Genomic DNA, 7,988 nt, shown 5'->3' on the forward strand with positions numbered 1-7,988 from the left:
GACATTTAAGAAAAATAATAACACAGCTTGAAGAAAAAAGAAGGTTCATCCAGATTGAGGGTAGCATCTGTCTGCCAATTTTCCCCTGTTTAATTAACTTGCTCCCTGCTTCACAGGGCCTTGCCTGTTAATTCTTGAAGGATGTGTGCTGGTAGAACGTCCTTCTAGCTTTCTAGCCGTTTCAATGAGGGACAATGCCACAACAACTCAAAACAGAAAACTCAGAAGTTTCTCTACTTCCTGTGCCTTTGCCCCCCTCCTGTAAGCAGAGAGCAATGGCTCTGGGATAAGCAGCTCAGATGTGGGATTGCTTTGAAGAGACTTTTCTCTGTGCTAGTGACTTGGGATGGTCAACTGCTAATAGAGTGTTTGCCTGGTGCCTGGTGTCTGTCTGTCTGCCTTTCTTGAGTGACTGAGTGACAGCATTTGCTCTGGGTAGGACCGATTTAGGTAATTGAGGGGTGGAGCTAAGCAAGGCAGCCTTATAAGAAGGCAACCCCTATCAAACTGTGGGAGCAGGAAGCAGAGGGTAGCAAACAGAAGGAGTTTGCCTAGGGAGTTCACTCTAGGAGGGAGCCAGGGAACAGGAGATGCTACGTGTGTGTGGATGCATGGGCATACCTTGTGCAGGCACTTGGCATGCAGGTTCTTATGGTGTGTCCTTTTCCCCCTCCCCTTGCTTTCTTTTTTTATCCTTACAGCATAGGTGTGCTCCAGGCAGCAAAGGAGGCACAGATGGAGTCTGGATCCATTGTTGTGATCTGCATGCTTGTTTCTCCCAAACGGTCAGGAGCACCTCATTTGCATGAATTGAAGAGGAGCAGATTGAAGTCAGCAACCACTTTCAAGCACTCTGTGGTGGAACTGCTGAGGAAGAGGCAGAGGAGAGGACATCTGCAGGTGAGTAGAAGAGGCAGCAGCCAAGAGAGCAGGAAGGACTACTGCACCAAGAAGGAAAAGAAGAGTGGTCATGGTTAGTGACTCGCTTCTGTGGGGGACAGAGGCACCAATTTGTTATCCAGATTTGGGGACCTGGGAGGTGTGTTGTCTGCTGGAGCTTGAATTCAGGACATCACTGAAAGTCTGCTGAAGTTCATCCATCCTTTGGACCAGTACCCTACCTGTTTGTCTATGTAGGCACCAATGATACTGCCAGGAATGACACTGACCAGATCAGAAATCACAATGAGGCTGTTGGCAGGAGTGCTAAGGAGCTTGCAGCACAAGTGGTATTCTCATCAATCCTACCCATGGAAAGCAGGGGTTTATGGGAGTACCATCATTTCCTGGAAGTGAATGTGTGGCTGAAATGGTGGTATGGATGTGAAGGCTTTGGCTTTTCAACAATGGGCAGATATTTTTGGTAGGAGGGCTGCTATCAAGAGAGGGAATCCATCTGATGAGAAGAGGGAAGAGCATCTTTGGGTATCATCCAGCCAACCTAGTAACAAGGGCTTTAAACTAAGTTCTACAAGGGATGGTGATCAAAACCCTCCAGTAGCAGAACAAACAGTCCAGAGGGGAAAGGACCAGGAGAAGCAACTCAACTCTGGGAAAGGGCCAGAAAGCCACAGGACAGCAACAAGTGGTGCAAAAGAAAAGCGAGTAGATCAAAAAGCAAATATGTTGAAGTATGTATACAAATGCGAGAAGTACAGGGAATGAGCAAACAAAATGAGCTAGAAGCAGCAGCCTTTGAAAAGAACTGTGATCTGATAGGCATCACCAAGACCTGGTGGGACAGCTTTTATGATTGGAATGTCAACAATGAGGATTACACTGTTTTGAAAGGACAGGGTTGGGAGGAAAGGTGGTGGTGTTGCCTTGTATATCAAAAACACATATACTTGTTCTCTGGTTCAGGAGGAAGAATACAGCAAAGCGGAATGCATTTGGGTGAAGATGAAGAGTGAAAGATGCAGCACCGATATAATAGTGGGGATTTATTATAGGCCACCAAATCAGGAAGAGGGGTGCATGAGGCACTCTTCAAACAGGCAACAAACTTATCCAAAAGCTATGGGATTGTACTGATGGGAGACTTGGATTTTCTGGAATTGATGGAGGATGTGAAGGTGATGGGTAAGTGGGAAGAAAACAATCACAATATGATAGAATTCCACATCTGGAAATAGGGAAAGCATGAAGTCAGCAAAATTAGGACATTAGATTTCAAAAAGCAGATTTCATCTGACTCAAGGAGATAATTGGCATGATGTCATGGGAGGACAGATTGAAGGATAAAGGTGCCCAGGATGGAAGCACAAGAAGAATGGCAAGAGACCAATGTGGTTGCACAAGAAGCTTCTAAAATGATTAAAAATGCAAAAGGAAAGCAAGCAATGGAGAAAAGGGCAGGTCACCAAGAAAGCATACCAGGAAATAGCAAGAACCAGAAGGAACAAAATCAGAAGGCTATAATAAAAAACAAGTTGTACCTGGCAAAGGAGCTTAAGGACAACAAAAAGAGGTTCTATGAGTATGTTAGCTAGAAAAGAAGGACAAGGAAGCACTGAGTCCTCTGTTAATGAGCCAGAGGGAACTCCTAACTGAAGATACAAAGAAAGCAGAGCTACTTTGCCTCGGTCTTCACAAAAATATTAAGCTGCAGCCAGGCACCTAATAAGGATTATCTGGATAAGGCAGGCAGTGAGCTGAGGGAGGAGATAACAAAAGAAACAGAAGGTTTTTGATAGGTCTGAATTAATTCAAGTCAGCAGGATCAGGTGAGATTCATCCCAGAGTCCTGAAAGGAACTGGAAGAGGAGATCTTGGAGCCCTTGGCAATGATATTCACAAAGTCATGGGAAACAGGCCAGATACCAGAGGACTGGAAAAAAGACAAAATAGTGCCACTCTTTAAAAAAGACAAGAAGGAGGACCTGGGGAACCACAGACTGATTTATCTCATCTCAATACCTGGCAAGTTAGTGGAGCATATCCTAAGAAAGACCATTTGCAGGCCATTGGAGGAAGAAAGGTTGATTGCAACCAATCAGTATAAATTTATGAAAAACAAATAATGTCAAACAAACTAGATCTTCTTTGATAAAGTAACTACTTGTGTGGCTGAAGGGAATGATGTGTATATAGTGGATCTTGACTTTAACAAGGCTTTTGACAAGGTCCCACACAACCTTCTCATAAACACTTTGGAAAAATGTCATCTTTATAAAACTACTGCAAGGTGGATAGGTAACTGGCTCAATAACCATAGACCAAGGTCATTATTAACAGGTCCATGTCAAAATGGCAGGAGGTTTTGAGTGGAATCCTGCAGGAGTCTGTCCTGGGCCTGGTACTGTTCAACATGTTTATTAATGATTTGGATGCTGGGATAGAAATCTTGAACAAGGTAGGGGATGACACAAAACTGGGAAGGAATGTAAATATGCTGAAGGATGCGAGTGTAATTCAGAAGGATCTCAACAGATTGGAAAGCTGGGTTAGAGCTACCAGGATGAAGCCAATGAAAAATGCTACACCTCAAGAGGAATAATCAAAAACACAAATGCAAAATGGAGAACACCTAGCTGAATAGCATCTCTATGGAAAAGGACTTAAGATTCTTGGTTGATTGCAGGTTGAATATGAGTTTTCAGTGTGATGCAGCCACACAAAAGGTGAATGTGGTTTTGAGCTGCAGCAATAGAAGCATTAGATACAAGACACAGGAGGTGATAGTGCCTCTCTGCTTGGAACTGGTTAGGCCTTATCTGGAGTACTGTTTGCAGTTCTGGGCTCCATATTTCAAAAAAGGACATGGAGAAGTTAGAGAGGGTCCAGAGGCAGACAACAAAGATGATCAAGGGCTCAAAAGTCAAGTCATGTCAGGAAAGGCTGAAGGAGCTAGGCATGTTCAGCTTACAAAAAGGGTTCTTAAGGGGGGACATGATAACATAAAGGGCTGCCATAAAAAAGAGGGAAAGTACTTTTTCTCTCTGCCTGCAGATAGGTGGATGTGGACTAATCGCTTGAAGTTGTGCCAAAGTAAATTTAGATTGGATGTCTTCACTGTTAGAATAGTGAGGCAGTAGAATAGACTGCCTAGGGAAGTTGTGGACTTTCCATCACTGGAAGTGCTCAAAAAGAGATTGGATAGTCATGCTCAGGGATGGTCTAGGCATAGTTATGCCTTCTTTCTACCATGGGTATGACCCATTCTTCTGGGCTTTGCTAGTTTCTGTCCCCCTGCCCTGCAGCCCCTTTTTCTGAGATATGCATCACAGTGTTTTTAAGCCTTTCTTAGAGGCATTGGGTGTTGACTGCATCTAAGGCTGGAGAGTTCAGCTGGGTACAGTCTTTCCCTCTGCTCAGGGTCAGGCCAATTGCCATATGTGGGGTCAGAAAGGAATTATACCCCATGGTCAGGTTGGCATGGACTGTGGGGGGTTTTGCCTTCCTCTGTAGCAAGGGGTATGGTCCTTTACCTGGGAACTCTTGGGCATATGTTGACAACATTCTATAGAAGCAAGATATTGGGTGTCGTGGTTCCCCTGGTTCACCTGTGGTGGGTTAAGGTGTTATATCTATGTTGTGTCAGGGTTGAGGGTAGTTGTATGTAGAGATTATGGACTGTATAGTATAGTTGGCTAGGGCTGATCCTGCCTCAGGCAGAAGGTTGGACTAGATGACCTTTGGAGTTCCCTTCCAGCCCTACTTCTTATGATGCTAAGACTCCTCACAGCTTTCCCTAGCCCATTTCATTAGTTTAATGTGAGAAGAACTGACCACAAGGGACCAGGTTTCTGCTGTAGTGTTTCTAGGGCTGCTGGAGAAGAGAGAAGAGCCTTAACACAGCTGTTGTGAGTACCTGGGTTGGCTGGGCCCCAGCTCCCTACTGTTTGTCTCTGTCCCTATTTTTTAGTACTTATTAGACTTAAAGAAATGACAAAATGAGTATAACTAGAGAGCCTTTAATCATTGAGGGCTGGCTGATCAAACTTCCTGGCAGAGAGGAATCTTGCAGGTATTGCATGCAATTGAAAAGTTACCATCATATCTTTTATACCTTTGCTCAGGGGTGGATTGGGAGGGAAGTGCAGGGAAGGGGGAGTGAAGTGGGGCAGTTGTATCCCCCTTTGATTCCTGGTCCATCCAAAGCTTAAAACCAACTGCGTGGCAATGGCAGCAGCACTTCTATTCAGGCAGCAGTAAGGAACTCTGTTGACTTTATGGTTCATTGTAATCTACCTGATTCCTTCTGAACTCTTCTTTTGACAGGTGTTAACAATATTGCCTTTCCTCACTGTTTCCCTCCTGGATCACAACTCACAGGGAGAGGTAAACAAGAAAAAGGAGAGAGTGGGAAGGAGAAGAACTGCCAGTGGCTCATCAGGTATCTTGCTGGAAGGGGCTGAGGACTAGGCATGGAGATAAAGTGTGGCCTCTAAGAAATAAAGGATTAAAAGAGGGCGCTGATTTATTATCTGCTGCTTTATTTTTTACCCTCTCACTCCATCTCACTCTCATCCTTACTTCCAACTCCACTGGTCCTCACCTTCCTCAGCCAGTAGTCTACTGGGAGTTTAACGCTGAACATCTCTATATACGCTCAGAGGTATCACTGATAGTCAGGGTCACTGCCAGGTTCACCCTAGTACACCACTGATCTCTGTTGGAACCACACATGTCTCCTTATGTTGCTTGACCCTGCCTGCAGCACAACATGATGCCATCCACAAAACTTAGCAAGTCAGCAAGGACAGGGCAAAGGCCCTAGTTTTCTCCTCAACTTTTCTGCCTTATGAGCTCTTTTCAGTCACTGGCCTTCTGATGTTGCTACAGTAACTTGCACAATATAGCCTGGGTTCTTAAGTGACACTTTTGGGTACTATGGCAGCATTTGTGATTGTGAAATGATAATGATCTAATAACATAAAAAACCCACAATCAAGACTCACTAACCTCCACTGTTACTGATACACACACTTAAAAGTATGGTTACAAATCCCTGACGGATGTATAGCTAGTAGAAACTCCTAAGGCAGACAAGGTTCTTTGGGTAGATGTGATATCCCTTATTAGACCAACTAAATAGTTGGAAAAATTGTTCTTTGCAAGCCTTCAGGTGCAAATGCCCTTCTTCAGGCAGAGGGAGAGCTTGCAGTTGTTCTGTGCCCTCCGGAGACATTTCAATTTTCGGCCAAGCTGGACCGCAACTCAGCTGTCTACTAACAGGCAAATTCAGTTAAGGTATCCAAAATGTCCAACTCTGCTGACCTGCGCAATCATGAGGCACGGTTTGTTCATCTATCATGAACAGTTTCATCTTAGCAGCAGGCCTAGAAAACTAAAATGCCCAATCTTGTCGAGACAGCCCAAGGTTTTCAAGAGTAACTAGTGATTCGAAGTGCCTAAATTGAGAGTCATTAAATGGATCTGACTGTTCTTGGCACTTCACCGGCAGGCAAGTTTCTTTGGATGCCGCATCAAGCCTTGCCTGCCTATGTCCTTAGACCGAGGTGGCTACAACCAAAGACACTGCAATGTATCTCAAGCTGGGCATTCAGAGCATCACAGCTTGCTTGGCCACAGGGTCTCCACTCTGTCCAGGGGTCATGGGCCCACGGTCTAGTCGAGGTAGGTTGGGGGCCGGGAATGTTCTGGAAGGAGTGACCGTTAGGAGAGGGTTCCCAGTGAGGAGAAGTGGGCCGGAGGTCCCCGCTGGAGGGTGCTAGCTCTGACTGAAGGGAGGCTGACCCCAGAAACATTATGAGGGCTTGGTGGTTGTCGGGGAGCGGCATAAGGATTTTGTCATTTTTATTTGACCATATTCTGTTGCCCAAGCATTAGATCGCTTGTTTTTCTCTCCATGGAACAAACCCTTTCATTTTTCTCTCTCTCTCTCTCTCTATTTGACTGAAGTGCCTGTGGTAAATTGTGATTTCTGGGCAAATTAATAACCTGGCTATCCCTATTCACCAGAGTGGGGGACCACTCAAGCTTACACAACCCCAGGGTATATTCCTGGGGGCACCCCAACATCCCAGGGTTTTGTCCTACCCGTCTCCCTCACAAACACACTCACCTGCAGAGAGCACTGAAAGCCACCCTCTGAACTCACCCCTGTCCATCTTATTTGGAGTTAAAGTAACAAGTCTAACCAAAGCCTGTCTAGACTGAGATTACAATTCATGGATACTGTTACGTGGATAGTGTAATGACAAACCAAAGCACGTTGTAACTCATAGGGCAGATGGAAGGGATATTTGGAATATAATCATTTCATATTTACTCTCACATATTTGGGGTCTTTTCTATTCACGTTAATTGTGGTTTAAGAGGCTTAGCTTTTTGGATGGCTAACGAGAATGTTATTGTAATGGTTTCTCTTAAATCACTGGTATCTAATCACAATAAGGTGTTTGGGAACTGCCTTCAACCTCTACATGACGTTTTTTGACATAGGTCAGCAACATAAATTGTCCCTTTATGAGTCCTACTGTTGCTGCTTTGCCAAACAGCAGCAGATTGGGGGGGGGGGGCATATCGGTAAATTTTATGTTTGAGGAGAAAGAAATGCTACAGAATGGGAGAGGCAAGAAAGGAGTAACTCTAGTTACTGCGCATTCAGTTAGTACTTCATTAAGGAAATACTTTGGCTGGGCTGATCTAGTTGGGGCTTGTCCAGTTTTGAGCAGGGGGTTGGACTGCATGACCTCCTGAGGTCCCTTCCAGCCCTAACTTTCTATGATTCTACGACTCTGTACTAAATTCAATATGCATTATCTAAGGTGCGTTAATAAGACTGCTGGTGGTGCATGTGATGCTATAAAAATGTATGGACTGATTCTCATCTCACTTGCACTAGTGTCCAAAAGATAAGAGGTGGTGTAGTTCCTGCTTCAGGAGTGCACCAAGTGTGTCTGAAAGCAAGTGAAGGAAGTTTATGAAAATCTCACTTAAAATAACTAGATCAAGGGGGAGCTAAAGGAGGACCAAGCAAAAACAGAGGGAAAGGCTAATGGCTCATTGGCTACCCCTAT

Source organism: Alligator sinensis, unplaced genomic scaffold (assembly GCF_000455745.1).
Source record: "Alligator sinensis unplaced genomic scaffold, ASM45574v1 scaffold534_1, whole genome shotgun sequence".
Classification (NCBI taxonomy): domain Eukaryota; kingdom Metazoa; phylum Chordata; order Crocodylia; family Alligatoridae; genus Alligator; species Alligator sinensis.